The sequence below is a fragment of the Hippopotamus amphibius genome, chromosome 5 (assembly GCF_030028045.1).
Source record: "Hippopotamus amphibius kiboko isolate mHipAmp2 chromosome 5, mHipAmp2.hap2, whole genome shotgun sequence".
Lineage (NCBI taxonomy): Eukaryota > Metazoa > Chordata > Mammalia > Artiodactyla > Hippopotamidae > Hippopotamus > Hippopotamus amphibius.
The window spans coordinates 1,922,775-1,941,379 of record NC_080190.1 but is presented as its reverse complement, the minus strand read 5'-3'; the positions used below and the strand labels follow the sequence as shown (position 1 = coordinate 1,941,379).

At 37.9% G+C, this 18,605-nt stretch overlaps 1 protein-coding gene across 1 annotated transcript in view; it reads right to left on the bottom strand.

Annotated features, from left to right (window-relative positions):
• The window catches only part of TCERG1L (transcription elongation regulator 1 like), a 187,285-nt gene that overhangs the window by 164,451 nt on the left and 4,229 nt on the right, over nucleotides 1-18,605 (bottom strand). The gene's annotated exons all lie outside the window — the stretch shown is intronic.

Below are 18,605 nucleotides of genomic sequence, written 5' to 3'. Positions count from 1 at the left end.
ACCACTGCATCTGGGGACACAGCCAATTTTCACACCAATGGAGGCTTGACGTACAGCCTAGAAAACATAAAGTGAGCCAAAGTGAGAGGTAGCTCACTCGATTATTTCCAACCAGGCGTCTTCCTCCATCTGGTCTGGAGAAGCATCACGTAGGGAATATCTATGTAGAGCAGTGGGAATAGCGCTGGCGTCAAAGATGCTCCGCGGATGTTAGCCATTTAAGTCCATTACTAATATCACAATGATAGTGCAGTAAATTCTTGAAATAACCCCACTTTACAGTTGAGAAAACGAAGGCACAAAGAGGCTAAATAACGTTCCCAAGGTCACACAGCTAGTGAGTGTCAAGGGTCACCCCGGGAGTCTGGCATCAAAGTCTATGCTGTCATGTCGCTTCTCTAACAAGCAAACACCTTGTTAGAAGATGGCTTTGCATTCATGTTTTTCACATGCAAGTGTTTTTCTGACTTCTCCCTGATGGTCTAATTTACACTACTTCTTGGATTCCCCTCCCCCCACAGTTTTCTCAGGAACCAGAGGGAGGCGTGAATACACTCGCTGGGTGGAGGACAGACCCGAAATGGGCCACTGCAAGCCTGAAGCGCCCTTGAGGGCTTCCTATTATCCCTAAGAGTCAAACGCATTTGCATCTACTGAAATATCTGTTTTTCCATCGTAGGAAAGCAGTGTGTCTCCCTCAACTCTCTAAGTAACACTGGGGACCTGAAAGATGTATCTGTTTGTCCCTCTCCTCCAGAAATCGCTGGGCACCCAGCCCCCTCCGCCCGTTTGAGAGCTGAGGTAGAAGGACCGTGGTGACATCACAGTTTGACTTCCTAGTAGGCCAGGCTGATTCTTGACTAGGATCCATCTGCCTATGAACCTTTTCCTCCTCCGCACCCACCCCATCACCAGCATCTGGACACAACGGTAGGCGAAGTCAGACCAGACCGTTCAGGACGGGCGCTCCGCGGGGACACGCACTGTGCCGCCACCTGCCCTGGACCCCGAGGCTCCACAGGGTGGTTCCGAGGCGGGAATGAAAGACCTCTTCCCAAGGTCCTTCCAGAGGCCTAACTCTGCGGCTATAAGACGGAGAACTCCTCCTTCCCCAGATATGACAAGTGGTTAAAAAAGAGTCAAGCTTTGCCTGAGCGGGGCTGTTTCTCTGTGGAACAGATGGACGCAACTCCATTACGATTCCGTCAGAGTCACACGGCTGATGACAGGCTCAAACAGCACCTAATGTTCTCATTTTCAATGGCATGAAGAAGAAAGAGGTATTTTCATGTATTTTATAGCCTTCTGTACTACATACGTAATACATGCTCACTAAAAATGGAAAATAAAAGGTATTACATCCAGCATCCAGAAGTAACCATTATGGACATTTTCGGATGTGTCCTTCCGTCTTTTATCAGCATGTATGTGAGATGTATGTGTACAGTGCTCTCAAAATTGGTATCATCCTGTGCATACATGCTGTAACCTGCTTTTAAAAATTTACTAAAACAAAATAAAAGCATTTTCTTTTGTCTAAATAATCTTCCAAATGTGATTCTACAAATAGTTGAAGACTGTACCTCTTTATTGATACATCGTAACTCAACCAGTTACTAAGTCATGGACACCTGAGATTTTATTTTTCCTTTTGCTGTTATAAATTATGATGTGCTGAATCACTGTGTATACATCTTTGCTCTTCCTTTAACTTTCCATGGAAGGAGGACCACTGAGTGACATTATATTAATTTTTTAAAGGATTCGAAAGTCAGCTTCCATGACCCAGTACACACTACCTTTAACACCATGTACCAATGGGTGTACCTTCTATTGCCCCAATGCAGACACTGGGGTGTGCCAAGGTTTTTTGAAAGTCTGTGCTAATTTAAAAGGGAAGTATTAAATTTAGTGGTTTAAATTTGTATTCCCAGAATTACTTGTGAGTAAACCACATATTACATAATGACCATTCATAATTATTCTGTGAGCCACCTGTTTATGTCTATCTTGTATTTATATTGCCTTACATAACAATTCTCTTAAAATTCATTGCATTAATCTATATGTAGATTAGGTATATCAGTACCACATTTTTAAAAAACGATGTAACTTTAGAATAATAAGTTAAATCCCTCATAGATTTTTCAAAGTATTTATTTGCTCATCTCGTGTATTTCCATGATCAACAATTTTAAATGATTTTCTCATGTTCCAAAAAAGTAATATAATTAGCATTATTTATATCCATAAATTAGTTTGAGAAGAATTGATATCATCACAGTGTTCTATTTTCCTACCCAGGCTCACAGTGAGTCTCTCCAGTTGAAAAATATCATTGTCACCAAACTCTTTGTTTTCTTTTTTAGGTTTCACTCACAGTGAAGGCTCTGATCATCTACCTGTGTTGACAGTGTGTCCAGGAACACTGTGTATTGTCCATGCTGTGTGAAGAGGCTCATATTTAAATAACCGTTAATAGGTAGGAAACATGTTGTCTTTTACATGTTTATATTTCACCAATCTATTTTGATGAACTGTCTAATTCTGAGTTTTAAGTTGAATTTTGTTGAGTTTTTAAAATATAAAAGAGTATATACCCTTCAAGTGGTATTTCTGTTTCATTTCTTATTGCATTGGCTGGAACTTCTAGAAAACAAAGTAAAAAAAATAGTGACTGATTCTCATGGGAGTGGCAATGATGTTTGCCACATGATGTGGCACTTTTTAGATAAACATTATGAATCGCTTTGAGGAATTGCAGTTCAGTTTTTACTTTCCCGATTTTTAATGGCTGCTTATGTATATCAAATGATACATCTTCCTATAGTCCGATGAAACATACGTGTATATGTATATATGTGTGTACACACACGTATATATGTTCTTGTTAAACCCACAGACGTGATGCTGTTGTCAATGCCGTTCTGATTGTGACACAATTTCTGCAGCCATGAAATGTGCTTCACTTAATCTTGGCAGATGTCATTGTCATCATACCGTTAAATTTTCAATAATACTTTTAGAAAAGACAGGGTAGATGAATGGATAAAGAAAAATAAGATTAATTAAAAAAATAAGAATACTTTTAGGATTTGTACAGCTACCTTTACAACTGAGATCTGCCCATATAATATATTTGCTTCTTTTTTTGCCTATTTTTGAAAACCATGGGTAAAATGGGCAACTAACTTCATAGTCTATATTAATGTCTCACCATTGCCTATGATCTGAAACAAACTCTGTATCAGGAGGAGATTCTCCTTGGAGTCCGAGAGATCTTACAGTGAAGTCTGTGGAGTGTCAGGGTGTAGAGGGGACTCAGGCTAGGGCAAAAGGTGGGGATGAGGTCTCCCCGCACGTGCCCAGGTAGAAGAGGGAGGAGACCTGTGGGCGTGTAGATGGGCTGCTGCATCCTGATTCAAGCTGAACAGCTGCCAGAAATCAGTTCATCTAATTGTTAGTTGACATCAAGCAGTGATGTCTCCATTTAACGTGTTTCTTTTTATGTGATCGTGGGAGGAAAGACTTTAATCAATGTAATTCAATTCCGTTTTTAAAACTGTAAATGTTTGCCTTTATTTTTCTCACTTGCTTCCTATCTTCGTCAATTTCCTCTAACTTTCTAATGCCTTGACGTGAAGCTGATGTCCACTGTGCCTATGCTTGCAGGGTTCACATGGCATTTCTGGCTCTGCCTGTGCCTTGTGGTACTGTTGGCTGCAACTTACAACTTCTCATATGAGCACATCATGTTTGGTTATTTTATAAAAGGTTTATTTTGTAATATTGATTTCTGTCTCATTCATTTATTTGCTGGTAGTCTTTTAACTTCAAGGCTGCTGGGCATCTCTTTATAGTTCATTTTAAGGTTTCAGTTTCGTTGCACTGTGGCAGGTATGTGAAATCTACAAAATCACTCCTGGTAATTTCTTGACATATCCTTTATGACATTACTTTTTACTCTTTTTTCTTTAATTTTTGCTCTGAAAGCTTTCAACAGTGACCTAATGGAGAGTAACATGGTGAGCCCCACATCCCCTCAGCCGCCTTCCTCAATTACCAGCTCATGGCCGGGCCTGCTCATCGTTCCCCCCCCCCCCCGCACTCCCCAGCCCCCACACCTGAGTTATTGACAAAACACAACAGATTTTATCTCAGCCGTATATGTTTCCGCAGGCATCTCTAAAATATAAGGGTTCTTTTTAAAAGCATAAACATAGAACTGTCATAACAGCTGCAAATTAACAAAATTAACAATCATTTCTTTCAATTGTTTCATACTTAGTCAAGTGTTACCGTTTCTCCTGTTTTTCTCACATTTTTTTGTTTGGCTTGTTCAAGCTAGGGTCAAATAAAATTCACACGTTCTACTGGGTATGTCTCTCAAGACTCTCTTTTTCTAAAAATGTTGGGTGCGTTCAGGTGTAATTTACATGCAGAGGAATTCATTCTCTTTGTGTCCAGGTCTCTGAATTTCTGCAAAGGCAGTCATGTAACCACCACCACAGTCAGATAACTGTCCACAACCCCCAAACCTGCCCTCTGACAGCTTGTAGTCAGCACCCTCCTCCCGCCAATCCCTGGAAGCCACTGATCTGTGTTTGGTCTCATGGTTTTCCTTTTCCTAGAACGTCATGAAAAGGCAATCATCTACGATACAAACGTTTGACTCCGGGTTCTCCCACTCAGCCTCATCTCTTGGGATTCAGTCACGTAGCTGCGTGTATCACAATTCCATTCCTGGTGGCTTCTGTCGTGGTCCACCGTTTCGATGTGCCCATTTGTCAATACATGCAATAGTTAGTGGATATTTGGACTGCTCCCAGGTTTTGCTACCTACAAAGCCACTATAAACATTTGCGTACAGGCTTTTGTGTGGAAACATCCCTTTAATTACTCTTGGGTAAATACCTAGAAGTGAGACTTCTGGGTATAGAATATATAGCCCTTCCAAAAGGTGTGTAGGGACTCTTCATTCTGGATTTTATGTTTCCCTAATGATAGATAACATTGAGCATGTTTTCATGTGCTCATTTGACATCATACGTCTTTGTTGGTGATGTGTCTGATCACATATTTTCCTGGGTTGTTTTCTTATTGATTTATGAGAGTTCTTCGTATATTATGGATATCAATTGTTTATCAGAGAGACGTCCCTGGTGGCGCAGTGGTTAAGAATCCGCCTGCCAATGCAGGGGACACGGGTTCCATCCCTGGTCCGGGAAGATCCCACATGCTGAGGAGCAACTGAGCCTGTGCGCCACGATTACTGAGCCCGAGCTCTAGAGCCCTAGAGCCACAACAATGGAGCCCAAGTGCCTGAAGCCTGTACGCCTAAAGCCTGTGCTCTGCAACAAGAGAAGCCACCACAATGAGAAGGCGTGCACCCCAACAAAGAGTAGCCCCCGCTCGCTGCAACTAGAGAAAGCCCACACGCAGCAACGAAGACCCAAAGCAGCCAATAAATAATAAATAAATAAATTTATAAAAAATTATTTATCAGATATATGCTTTGCAAATATTTTCTCCCAGTATGTGGCTTTTCTTTTCATTTTATTAAAAGTCCTTTCAAAGAGCAACAGTATTTAATTTTGATGAAATCCAATTATTAATGCATTTCACTCTATGGTTCATACTTTTGATGTCGTATCTAAAAAAATATTGCCTAGATCAAGGTCACAAAATTTTCTATGTTTTCTTTGAGAAGTTCTAGGACTTTGGTTTTAAAATCAGACCTATAAGCCATTTTGAGTTAATTTTTGTATATGATACAAGGTATTTATCAAGGTTTGTTTGTTTATTTTAAAGATGAACGTTCAGCTATTCCAAAACCACTCATTGGAAAGGCAGGTTTATCTCTATTGAATACCTTGGCACCATTGTCAAAAATCAACTGACCGTACGTGTGTGTGTCTATTTCCGAGAGTCTAGGACTCTTCTGCGGGTCTCTGTTCCTGCGGTTTTGCCAGTTCCACGAAGCCCTCCTCCCTGTAGCTTTATCGTAAGCATTAAGATCTGATCCGTAGGAGACCTCCGTATCTGTGGTTCATTTTCAGCACTGCTGTGACCACTCTACCTCTTTTGGCTTTCCATACCGGTTACAGAATTAGCTTGATAATTTCTATGAAACTGGGATTTTGTTTGGGATTACACGGGATTTATAGGCCAGTTTGGAGAGCACTGACATCTTAACATTATTGAGTTTTTCAGCCCATTAATACAAAATATCACTCCATATAATAGCGTCTTTGATTTCCCCACTCAATGTTTTGTAGTTATCAGGATTCATGTTTTGTTAGGTTAACCCATAAATATTTTCTGGCTTTGGTGCTTTAGTGACACATTTTATTTTAATGCCTTGTTGTTCACTACCGGTCATACAGGGATACAACTGAATTTGCACACTGACCTTGCATCCTGCAACCTTGCTAAGTTCACTTATCAGTACTAGCAGCTTCCGGTGGACTCTTAGAGATGGTCTATATGGCAACAGTTTTCTCCGCATGTAGAGACAGTTTTATCTCTGCCTTTCCAATCTGTATGCTTTTTGTGCCTTTTTTTTTTCTTTTTGCCTTATCGCATTGGTTAGGACTTCCAGTACAATTTTGTAAAGAAGTAGCAGAAGCACAAATCCTCGCCTGGTTCTCCATCTTGGAGAGAAACATCAGGCGTCCACTGTTCACAGCTAACCACAATGTTAGCTGTGGTTCTTTCACAGATGTCCTTTGGTGTGATATTGAGGTACGGTCCTTGAATATCCAGTTTGCTTAGGTTTTGGGGTTTTTTTATCATGAAAGAATGTTGTATTTTGTCAAATTATTTTTCTGCATCTATTGACATTATCATGTGATTTTTATCTTTCATTCTATTAATGTGATGTATCGCATTTATTAATTTGCATATGTTGAACCATCCTTGCTTCATAGGGATAAATCCCACTTGATCATGGTGTGTGACCCCTTTAATGTGCTGTTGAATTTGGTGTGCTAATATTTTTTGAAAATTTATCATTTTTAATATAGGCATTTTAGTGCTATAATTTCCATCTGAACACTGCTGGAGCTGTGTTCCACAATAATTTTTTTAATATTGATTTTAATTTTCAATCAATTCAAAATATTTTCTAATTTTCTTTGTCACTTCCTTTTTGGCCCATGGGTTATTTTGGAGTTTTTTGTTTAATTTCCAGGTATTTGGCGATTTTTCTGGATTTTTTTCTGTTATTGATTTCTGAATTAATTATACTGTGGCCAGAGAACAAATTGTGTATATTTTTAATTATTTAACATTTGTTGACTTTTTTGTGGCTTACAATAAGGTCTGAATTGCTGCATGTTCCATATATACACAAAAATAAGTATTATGTTATTGTTAAGTACAGTATTCTATAAATGTGAGTTTAATTGCGTTACTGGATAATATTGTGTAAATTCTATGAATCCTTATTCATATTCTGCCTTCTTGCTCTATTAATTTCTGGGAGATGAGTGTTGAAACTTCCAAACATAGTTATGGATTTGTCCATTTCTTTTTTCAGTTTGATTAGTTTTGGTTCACATATGTTAAAGCTCTTTCACTAGCTGCATACGCATTTAGAACGGTTATGCCTTCTCAGTATGTTTTAATTACATATTTTTAGTTATGGAGTGTCCCTTCTTATTCCTGCAATACATCCTGTTCTAAATTCTAATTTACCTAATACAGCACTTCAGGTTTCTTCTGATTTCTATTTGCATGCTGTACCTTTTGCATGATTTACTTTTATCTACTCTGGGTTTTTACACTAAAAATGAGTTTCATGTGGACATCATATATATGAAGATGAAAATCCCTCCTTCTAATTATAAAGTTTACACCTATTCATTTATTTATCTATTTTGACTTAGTTCTATTTTTATTGAAATATAGTTAATTTTGAATTTTATTGAAATATAGTTAATTTACAATGCTGTGATAGTGTCAAGTGTACAGCAAAGTGATTCAGATATACAGATATATATATTCTTTTTCTGGTTCTTTTCCATTATAGGTTATTACAAGATATTGAGTATAGTTCCCTGTGCTATACTGTAGGTCCTTGTTGTTTATCTATTTTATATATAGTAGTGTGTATATGTTAATTTCAAGTTCCTAATTTATCTCTCCCCCAATTCCCACTATCTCCTTTGGTAACCATAAGTTTGTTTTCTATGTCTATAAGTCTATTTCTGTTTTGTAAATAAGTTTGCTTGTATCTTTTTTTAGATTCTAAATATAACTGAAATCATATGATATTTGTCTTTCTCTGTCTGACTTACTTAATATGATCATCTCTAGGTCCATCCATGTTGCTGTGAATGGCATTATTTCATTCTTTTTCATGGCTGAGTAATATTCCATTGTATATATGTACACATCTTCTTTATCCATTCTTCTGTCCATGGACATTCAGGTGCTTCCATGTCTTAGCTACTGTAAATAGTGCTGCTATGATCATTGGGGTGCATTTATCTTTTTGAATTAGAGTTTTCTCCACACATACGCCCAAGTGTGGGATTGCAGGATCGTATAGTGACTCTATTTTCAGTTTTTTAAGGACCCTCCACACTGTTCTCCATAGTGGCTGCACCAATTTACATTCCCACCAACAGTGTAAGAGGGCTCCTTTTGCTCCACACCCTCTCCAGCATTTATTATTTGTAGGTATTTTAATGATGGCCATTCTGACTGGTGTGAGGTGGTACCTCATTGTGGTTTTGATTTGCATTTCTCTAATCATTAGTGATGTTGAGCATCTTTCCATGTGCCTCTTGGCCCTCTGTATGTCTTCTTTGGAGAACAGTTTATTTAGATCTTATGCCCATTTTTTGATTGGGGTGTTTGTTTTTTTGATATTAAGCTGTATGAGCTGTTTTTATATTTTGGAAATTAATCCCTTGTTGGTAGCATCATTTGCAAATATTTTTTCCTAGTCTGTAAGTTGTCTTTTTGTTTCATTTATGGTTTCTTTTGCATGGAAAAGCTTTTAAGCTTAATTAGGTTCCATTTGTTTATTTTTGTTTTTATTTCCATTACTCTAGGAGATGGATCCAAAAAATATTGCTGCAATTTATGTCAAAGAGTGTTCTGCCTATGTTTTCCTCTAGGAGTTTTATAGTATATGGTCTTACATTTAGGTCTTTAATCCATTTTGAGTTTATTTTTGAATATGGTGGTAGACAGTGTTCTAATTTCATTCTTTTACATGTAGCTGCCCAATTTTCCCAGCACCACTTATTGAAGAGACTGTCTTTTCTCCATTGTACATTCTTGCATCCTTTGTCATAGATTAATTGACCATAAGTGTGTGGGTTTATTTCTGGGCTCTTTACCCTGTTCTATTGATTTGTGTGTCTGTTTTTGTGCCAATACCATACTGTTTTGATTACTGTAGCTTTCTATCAATAATATAATTTAAAGTCAGGGAGTGTGATTCCTCTAGCTCCATTCTTCTTTCTCAAGATTGTTTTGGCTATTCAGGGTCTTCGTGTTTCCATAGAAATTAAAAAAAAATTTTTCTAGTTCTGTGAAAAATGGCACTGGTAATTTGATAGGGATTGCATTGAATCTGTAGATTTCCTTTGGTAGTATTGATTTTTAACAGTATTGATTCTTCCAGTCCAAGAACATAGTATAGCATTCCATCTGTTTTTGTCATCTTCAGTTTCTTTCATCAGCATCTTATAGTTTTGGAGTACAGATCTTTTGCCTCCTTAGGTAGGTTTATTCCTAGGTATTTTATTCTTTTTGATGCAATGGTGAATGGGATTGTTTCCTTAATTTCTCTTTCTGATATTTTGTTGTTAGTTTAGAGAAATGCAACAGATTTCTGTATGTTAATTTTGTATCCAACAACTTTACCAAATTCATTGATGAGCTCTAGTAGTTTTCTGGTAGCATCTTTAGGATTTTCTTTGTATAGCAACATGTCATCTGCAAACAATGCAGTTTTACTTCTTCTTTTTCCAATTTGGATTCCTCTTATTTCTTTTTTTCCTCTCTGATTTCTATGGCTAGGACTTCCAAAACTATGCTGAATAAAAGTGGTGAGAGTGGGCATCCTTGCCTTGTTCCTGATCTCATAGGAAATGCTTTCAGCTTTTCACCATTGAGTATAATGTTACTTGTGGGTTTGTCATATATAGCCTTCAGTATGTTGAGGTATGTTCCCTCTGTGCCCACTTTATGAAGAGTTTTTATCATAAATAGATGTTGAATTTTATCAAAAGCTTTTTCTGCATCTACTGAGAGGATCTGTATGGTTTTTATTCTTTAATTCATTAATGTGGTGTGTCACATTGATTGATTTGCAGATATTGAAAAGTCCTCGCATCTCTGGGATAAATCCTACTTGATCATGGTGTATGATCCTTTTAACACATTATTGACCAGGGGATTTTTGCAGAGACAACTTTTGTGGCAATAATACAACTCTGGTCAATAGCATGTTCATGTATTGTTGGAGTCAGTGGGCTAGTATTTTGTTGAGGATTTTTGCATCTATGTTCATCAGTGGTATTGGCCTGCAATATTCTTTTTGGTGATATCTTTATCTGGTTTTGGTGTCAGGGTGATGGTGGCCTCATAGAATGAATTCAGAAGCATCCCTTCCTTTGCAATTTTTTTGGAATAGTTTCAGAAGGCTAGGTGTTAACTCTTCTCTAAATGTTTAGTAGAATTCACCTGTGAAGTTACTGGTCCTGGACTTTTGTTTGTTGGCAGTTTTTTAATTACTGATTCAAGTTCAGTACTGATAATTGATAAGTTCATATTTTCTATTTCTTCCTGGTTTACTCTTGGGAGATTCTACCTTTCTAAGAACTTGTCCATTTCTTCTGGGTTGTCCTTTTTTTGGTGTATAGTTGCTTATTATTAGTCTCTTATGATCTTTTGTATTTCTGCAGTGTTTGTTGTAACTTTTCCTTTTTCATTTCTGATTTTATTGATTTGGGCCCTCTCCTTTTTTTTCTTCATGAGTCTGGCTAAAGGTTTATCAATTTTGTTTATCTCTTCAAAGAACAAGATTTTATTTTCATTGATATTGTCTACTGCTTTTTAGTCTCTATTTCATTTATTTCTGATCTGATATTTATGATTTCTTTCCTTTTATTAACTTGGGGTTTTGTCTGTTCTTCTTTCTCTAGTTACTTTAGGCATAAAGTTAGGTTGTTTATTTGACATTTTCTTATTTCCTGAGGTAAGCTTGTATTGCTATAAACTTCCCTTTTGGAACTGCTTTTGCTGCAACCCATAGGTTTTGGATCATCAAGTTTTCATTTTCACTTGTTTCTAGGTATTTTTTGATTTCCTCTCTAATTTCTTCAGTGATTCATTGGTTTTCAGTAGCATATTGTTTAGCCTCCCACATGTTTGCTTTTTTTGCAGTTTTCTTCTTGTAGTTGATGTCTAGCCTCATAACATTGTGGTAGGAAAAGATGCTTGATATGAGGTCAGTTTTCTTAAACTTAGCAAGGCTTGCTTGTGACCCAGCATGTGATCTATCCTGGAGAATGTTCCATGTGAACTTGAGGAGCATGTGTATTCTGCTTTCAGAAGGAATGTTTGATAAATATAAATTAAGTCCATCTGGTCTAATGTGTCATTTTAAAGCCTGTGTTTCCTTATTGATTTTCTGTCTGGCTGATCCATCCATTGATGTAAGTGGGCTGTTAAAGGCCCCCACTATTATTGTGTAACTGTCAATTTCTCTTTTTATGACTGTTAGTATTTGCCTTATACATTGAGGTACTCCTAAGTTGTGTGCATATATATTTAAAATTGTTATGTCTTCTTCTTGGATTGATCCTTTGATCATTATGTAGTATTCTTCTTTGTCTCCTGTTACAGTTTTTATTTTACAGTCTATTTCATCTGAAAATGGATTGCAACTCCAGCTTTCTTTTGATTTTCATTGGTGTGGAGAACCTTCTTCCATCCTCTCACTTTCAGTCTGTATGTGACTCTACACCTTTTTATTTAAATCTACCATACTGTAGTTATAATTCTTTTTAATATTACTTCTTCTGTGCTTTGATCTTTTGTTCTCTTTTTTCTGCCTGATTTTGGGTTGAGTATTTCTTACAATTCCAATTTTACTGTTTATTGTTATTCCACTGCTTTATTAGTTATAACTCTTTTTATTTCTTAGGTGGTCGCTCTATGTTTCATAATATGTATTTTAATTAATTAGAGTTCACTTTCAAATAATATCACACAACTTAATGCATGATGAGAGCCTTACAGTTACATCCTTCCAATTTCTCCCTCCCCTTCTTTGTGATTGTTGACGTTGTTTCGATTTCACATATGCTATATGCACATACTACGTCGCTCACCATTGCTTATCCTTATGCAGTTAATTACCTCTTGGAGCAATTAAAAACAAGGCAAAATATATATTTTACCTTAACGAACTCTTTATTTCTTTGTACAGATGCAAATTTCTCTCTGCTATTATATTAGTTCTGCTTGATAAGCTTCTTCATAATTTCTTGAACTGCAGGCCTACCAACAATGAATTCTTTTCAGCTTTAGTTTGGGAAAAATCTTCATTTCACCTTAGTTTTTGATAATTGTCTTTGCTCTGTATAGAGTTCTTGACTGAGGGATTTTTAGTTCAGTCTTTTAAAGATGTCACTTGGTTGCTTTTGGGTTTGTATAGATTCTGAAAATAAAATGCCTGCAATTTTAAATTTTTGTTACTATCTGTGTAATCTGTCTTTTTTTCCCAGTCTGTCATCAAGATTTTCTCTTAACCTTTGAAACAGAAGTTTGAATATGTTTTGTCTCATTTTCAGTCTTGGGGTTTTCTATGTCTTTTGGATCTATGTTTTGATAACATTAATTTTTTATTACCTTTATTCACTGTGTCTTCAAATGCTTTTACCCCTCCTTGTTTTCTCTCCTCCTAAAACTTCAATTATATGTATGTTAAACCATTTGATATTATCTCATAGCTCCATTTTTTCACTCTTTTCTCTTTGTGTTACAATTTTAATAGTTTCTATTGACCTATCTTTAAATTCATTCCTTCTTTTCTTGGCTGTATCACATCTACTCATGAGTTCACCAAAGAAATTCTTCATTTCTGATACCATGTTTTATTTTTCTCTAGTATTTCAGTTTTGCTTTCTTATATTCTCCATATCTATGATGAAATTCTCTATCTTTTCATGCAGGTTGCCCTCTTTTTTCATTAGACTTATTAATATATTAATAATAGTTACTTCAAAGTCTCTGTCTGATAGTTCCAAAATATGTCATCTTAGGATCTGGTTCTGTTGCTGACTTTATCTCTTGACAATGGTTTATCATTTTTTGCTTTGTTTGTGTGTCTTATAACTTTTTTATTCAATGCCAGACATCATGATTAGAACGACAGAGGATGAGGTAATTAGGATTTACTCCTGGAAATGGGCACACCCTTTCTTCTGTCAAGCTGAATGAGATGTGTCAGTGTATTCAGGTGTTGACCTGGATCACAATTTTGTTGCCACAGCTCCCTTCCATGCTCCAGAGGCTTCAAAATCCTTTAACAATGCCTTTTTCTTAGAGTAAGTTCTAGGGTATCTGACAGTCTTAATATTTGTGCCCCCCCCCCCCCAACTTTCAGCCATTCCCATATTCCTGTGCCACAGGAAAGGGTCACTGTCCGTGCCCTGCCCCTGCACCAGTGGTAGATGGCTGTTGCTGTTACTCGTATTTATAAGGCTGGCCATGGCGTAGGAGTCCTTGTCCTGTGTCAGTCTTAGATAACCTTGTTATCTGGGCTTCCAGTGTGAGACTTTCCTAGTGTTTCAGCTTCTTTTAACTACCTGAGGGATTCTGAAATAGTTTACATCCTCAGATTTCTCAATTCTTCTCTTCCCAATCTTACCAACATAATTTGAGGTTATGTATTCAGATTATAATTATTCTTTTCAGCTTCGGTTTAGGTGGAAAAATATTCCTTAGAATTGTTCACTCATTCCTGTAATCAAATTAACAAATGTTTACATATAGTCTATGTTATGGACAAAAGTTGTTGACAATTACAGGTGTTTTGAAACCTGACTTCCCCATGCTTAGCTCTTGCTTTAGATTAATTTCTCAATTAGTGGATGAAACTGAAGAGAAAAAAATAAATTTTTATGATATAAATTTTTCCCCAATTTTTCATAGTCTATAAAAGAATTCTCGTGTGATAGTGTTGTCATGATTCGAAAATTAAAGGAAGCATAAAGCTTAAATCTGTTTCTTTAAAAACCTTACTGGTAATTGCTTGAGAAAATAGGATCAGTATGAATGCACTCCAAATCACCATGTAAAACAAAAATAAACAAATCAAACAAAACATACACGGCACAGCAAAAGAACAAAAAACGGTCTAAAATAAAGAGACAACAAAAAATAAAAAACAGGGTATAATAATGTGACAGAAGATATATAAAATAGGAAATCAAATCTAGGTATGCTAAACTCCATCTTTAAAAGGCAAAAGTAGAGACTGTGCCTTTAAGCGACTGATCTAAGCTTAAAACAAAAAAGACAAACACTGATAAATAAGATAAAATAGAAATGTAGAGTGGCAGCAGCTTTCATGTGAGACAAAGTAGAACTTGAGGTGAGAAGGTCAGACACAAAAAAGTCGATCCACCGGTTGTTTAAGAATGTCTCTTCCTGGCTTACGCACGTGGACATATGGATGCCTTTCTTGCTGGGCATTTATTTCTTTGATTACAAACATTTTTTCCTCCTAATTCTCTAAGGTTTTCCCCATCAGGTGATCACATCTAGCGCTGTACATTGACCTGAAGCTGTGCCCACATGTGGGTTCCTGTAAGGAGTGGCTCTCCCATTTGTAAACTCCACCAGGAGACAGTGAGTAAGATATATGACTTTGCCACGATTCATACGTCTGCCGCATTGCATTCATTTTTTAAGTTCAAATCAACACTGAGGTGTCCTTTGCTTTCCGTCTCACATATCACCTCAGGATTACCATCTCTTTGTTCACTGTCACAGCTATGCATGCTTGAGAATCCTTCTATGTGGTCTCCTATCAGCTGATTCAAACCACCTTCCCACGTGACTTCATGCTTCCACCAGCTCCCTTTCGATTTTTCTTTTATTGCTTTTCTACAAAGTTCTTTTGTTCCTATTGAGGTAAACAAAAGTTGATTTATACAAAATGTTTACAAGTTCCCGTGCAAAAACGTTTTCCCAGATCTGTCTTTCTTCCGCATCTTTTGAGTAAATGAATTTTTCATGAAGCAGAGTAGTTTCTGGTGCCCCACCTCATCTTCCATTTTCCCTCCCTCTCTCTCTAGTCATCTTTGAATGACACAGTTAGTATTTTTCTCCAACAGGATATTGGTAGAATCAGGCTCTTTGATCTTCAGCCGAAGGGCAAGATGAGATGGACAACTTTTGGGCAAATCTCCAGTTTCCAGCAAACTATTATGTCATGTGTCCTTACTGGACAGAAGCTGAGTTAACTGTTCTCCTGCTTGATACTCTGAAACTAAGTGACTGTGTTTCTGAATAGCCTGAAAGACTCTGAGGTTCTTACTTTTAGAAGTGAAGAACAGAGACTCTTGGAAGCCCAGTTTCCACGCTGGCCCTGCTCCCACCTGCGCTTGCGGCAAACCTCATATCCTGAGAAGCGATGAAGCCCATTTCTCCCGGGAAGAAGAGGGACTCGGCACTGCACAGGAGAAGGGAGACGCTGACAGGAGAGACAAAGCGATGGGGCCTTGTCTTAAGTGCAGAGACTTCCCAGGGGGAGGGGTGCCGTGTCCTCACGCTTCCTCGCCTCTCCTGCATTGACCTCTGAGGACTGGGAATGAATGCGTCCCAGCTTATTTCTCAGTTCAACCCCTTCACACTGTGATTAGGGGGAATTCCTTAAAAAGCCACTAAAATATTCACTGGAGACTTTAGTTTCTAGTACAGTTGTAACTTTGCATATCTCTTGCAGGCTTGCATTTATTTTTCGGTGAGAAGACTCTGCCCGCTCCACCTGCTCTGCTTCCTGAGGACGCGTTTACACTTTCCTGAAGAGACCATGGCTCCCAAGCTGAAGAATGATGGAACATCCCAGGACACACTGGAGAGAGCCCAGGACGTACAGCACAGGTCCCGCGGGGTAAAGGGATGCGTCTTGCACAGAGAAGCCCCGAGCTGGGCCACCCCGCCCTGTCCCGCCATCCCCTCCTCCTTGGTTTAGGCTGCTCGGCCGCTGGTCATCACCTGATGAAACAGTTCTCACGAGTTTGTGACTCTGCGTGTCCCTCTCCTCCGCTCCCTCTCCTGCCCGGGTCAAGCTCTGCTGACCTTTGTGCTGTGTTTCAGGGAGGTCGTCCCCCGGAGACCTTCCCTGATGACCCTCCTGAGACACTCTCTGACGCCGACAGAGAGCCCCCGGGACTGCCGCGCTGGGTGACGGTCTACGGACTGCACGTCCCCCAGGAGAGCGTGAGCGGCGAGGGCACCTTGCAGAGCCCGCACTGCACTGCCTGCCGGGCAGGGGGCGCCTCTGGTGAATGAAGGTGGGGACGTGACGGACCTTCAGTTCTATGCTGCTAAGGGGCCAGCAGGCTTTCTTCATGTCGAGGATGACGGAAACTCACCACCTTTACCGTCAACATTAGTGAGTGCAGCATACCTCAAGAGTTAAGACCTTCAAAATACTTATTAAATTTTAGATGACTTACTCAAATCCGTTCAAGTTGCGCTAATATCATAGGAGACACTTTTGCAGTACAGTTACCCCTTAACGAGCCATAGATCAGGAGGGGTGTGATGTTAACGTGAGCCTCCGAGGTCACCCACCCGATGTCTCTACCCATCCCGACCTCTAACTCAGTTCGACAAACCACATGCTTCTCAAACACAACCACTTTCTAGTGTCACATCACTTGAGCTCATGGTACACACTGCCATCGTCAAGAACAACTATGACACACACGTCCCGTCCACCCCAGGAAGGAAAGTGCGCTGAGCTCGCTGGCCTGTGTAACGTGAGGCGAGCCTGGTTCTCCTGGAGGCCTGATAACGCTTCACTGATGAATTGAAAGGGGATCAATACAATATGTCTAAGAGTGCAAGGCCATTTACTTCTGAATGTAACAATTTGCAAGACAGGGCAACTTAAAATATCAATTGCATAATATATTCATACATTGTATATTGATATACTGTATAGAAAGATTTATATTCATAAATTATAACTTTATATAATATAAAGCAGTACAATATTTAAATTTATCAATTTATAGCAAGATATAAAATTTAATAGCAATGGTAACAACTTTTAACAACATATCTAAAATTTACACGTAAAATCTTCTAATGAGGATATATTTTTCTTGTTAATTACAGTAAATTGAAACAGTGCATCTTAACTTTTAATGAGTGGGAGCTCACCCTTCCTTCCACCTTTACTTGCTACTCCTACCAAATTCTCAGTTAAACAGTGAGTAACATATAAACAAGCCCCTAAAAGTGTTCTTTGGACTAAGGGTCATTTAATATATGTTTCCGAAATGGTAATTTCTAAGAATCTGAAATGCATTAAAAAAATCAAAATTTTCATGAAGCAGTTCAGAAATTTCACCTCAAGCGCATTTGACTGTTAGTAAAATACATCTGAGCATAGATACATTATTCTCCAAAAGATAAGTAAAGCCGCCGTGCTATATTCTTATGGTTCATGAGTCCAAAAAATAAAAAAAATAAAATCCAAGGAAGAATAAACACAGAGATTTGACAAATGGTAGATGGTGTGGACAGTTATTCTATGATCAATCATGTTAGTAAGATATTTTATTTTGTCCTTTAAAATAGTTTAGTCAAAAGTCAAAAGGTGAAATTAACACAATATGCTTTAAGTATGAAACAGGTGCCACACAATGGCCAGTGAAAATATCCACGTGAGAGAAAAGCTGTGATAATTTGCCGTGAGCTTCTTCAACTAAATAGGTAGCTAGCATGTCCACAGGATGAGTTTTCTAAGAGATTAGAGGTATAATGCAAATGTCTACATGATATTCAAGAGTGAGTTGGCAGGAGAAAAGGTTACCAAGAGCTTTTGTTGGAACAGGTAAACTAATTTCACTATTTCTTAAACTAAACCTGCTGATTATTTTGGTGACAGCATTGCCAATGCATTAGGAAAGTAAAATACTATCCTTTCATATACCAAAAAAGACATCTAAAGCCCTGCAGTACCGTAAAATACGTGCTACCTGATCTTTTGTCATCATTCAATTAAAAAGGAAAAGTGATTATCTTAGCGTAAGATGTTTATAAGTGTATGTATGTATGATGCTTATTCAGATTTTAATAACACAGCAATAGAGAATTACAAGGACAGAAGGCAAGTTTCAGTCAAGAATCGTTAAGCCGTATTAAAAAAACACAAATAGTTGTGTTCTTTCTGACTTATTACCAAACAGGTCCCATAGCAAATACATAAGGTAGAAAAAGAGAGAGGAAAATAAATACATCTCCTAAACCAGCACTGAACTCTCCACAGATACATGTCCTTATCACTACATTTTAGAGCTACATATTGAGACAATCTTGGTAGGCAGGAAATTACA